Genomic DNA, 1,471 nt, shown 5'->3' on the forward strand with positions numbered 1-1,471 from the left:
TTAGAACCTATGAACCTTCAGCTGATCGTCCTTAGCCAGTCCAATCTCTGCGAGGAACTGGCATATGTTCTTGCGCTGGTCACCCTGTAGCTGAATTACTTCTCCATATTCTGGACGCTCAATTACAGTTCCATCGCAGGCAAATTTCTTCTGAAACGCCGTCACTAGTTTCTTTTTATCGTAATCATCAGCTATCCCTTGGACAGTAGTAAGGGTCTTCCTGCCATTTCTCTGTTGAATTCTTAGATGGCTATGATCCTCAGCGGCAGCAGGAAGCAGATCATCCCCCGTACTGGCCTCAGCAAAGGGGTCGAAAGAGTGGAGGTTCTGGATAGTGGACATACCATATGATTCCTTTTCCTTGGTGGAAACGACTTGCACCTGCGTAAGACAGAAGACGGCGGGTTGGGGGGACGGAGCGTCAGGAAGCGAGGGGGCTTGAGGGGAGGCTGCTGAGTCCTCGGCTGTGGCTCAATGACTGGGACCCTTTCCTTCCTTCCTTCCTTCCTTCCTTCCTTTTTTTCTCTCTCTTTCTCTCTCTCCCCCCCTCTCCCTCTCTCTCTCTTTCCTTTTCTTTTTTTTGGCTGTGCTACATGGCTTGCACGATCTTAGTTCCCCGACCAGGGATTGAACCCCAGGCCCTTGGCAGTGAAAATGCAGAGTCCTAACCACTGACTACCAGGGGATTCCTGGTCTCCAGTTTTAAATGGATGGAGCAACCTACCTTAAGCTTACTGTTTCAAAAAGGGAAATGAGTGGGAGTTCCCTGGTGGTCCAGCGGTTAAGACTCCACGCACCCAATGCAGGGGACCTGGGTTCGATCTCTGGTTAGGGAACTAGATCCTGGGTTAGGGAACTAGATCCCGCATGCTGCAACTAAGGCCCAACGCAGCCAAACAAACAAACAAATAAATAAATAAAATTTTTTTTTTTTTTTTAAAAAGGGGAGGGCTTCCCTGGTGGCGCAGTGGTTGAGAGTCTGCCTGCCGATGCAGGGGACACGGGTTCGTGCCCCAGTCCGGGAAGATCCCACATGCCGCGGAGCGGCTAGGCTAGGCCCGTGAGCCATGGCCGCTGAGCCTGCGCGTCCGGAGCCTGTGCTCTGCAACGGGAGAGGCCACAACAGTGAGAGGCCCGCGTAACGCAAAAAAAAAAAAAAAAAAAAAAGGGAGGGCTTCCCTGGTGGCGCGGTGGTTATGAATCTGCCTGCCAATGCAGGGGACACAGGTTCGAGCCCTGGTCAGGGAAGATCCCACATGCCTCGGAGCAACTAAACCCATGTGCCACAACTACTGAGCCTGCGCTGTAGAGCCCAAGAGCCACAACTACTGAAGCCCACGCGCCTACAGCCCGTGCTCCGCAGCAAGAGAAGCCACTGCAATGAGAAGGCCGTGCACCGCAACAAAGAGTAGCCCCCACTCACCGCAGCTAAAGAAAGCTTGCGCGCAGCAATGAAGACCCAACGCAGCCA

The 1,471-nt window shown here is 53.0% G+C and overlaps 1 pseudogene; it reads right to left on the bottom strand.

The window, feature by feature from the left end:
• Positions 1 to 342, bottom strand: LOC136138665 (eukaryotic translation initiation factor 1 pseudogene; annotated as a pseudogene).
• Positions 343 to 1,471: the final 1,129 nt, after the last annotated feature.

The sequence above is a fragment of the Phocoena phocoena genome, chromosome 19 (assembly GCF_963924675.1).
Source record: "Phocoena phocoena chromosome 19, mPhoPho1.1, whole genome shotgun sequence".
Taxonomy (NCBI): Eukaryota; Metazoa; Chordata; class Mammalia; order Artiodactyla; family Phocoenidae; genus Phocoena; species Phocoena phocoena.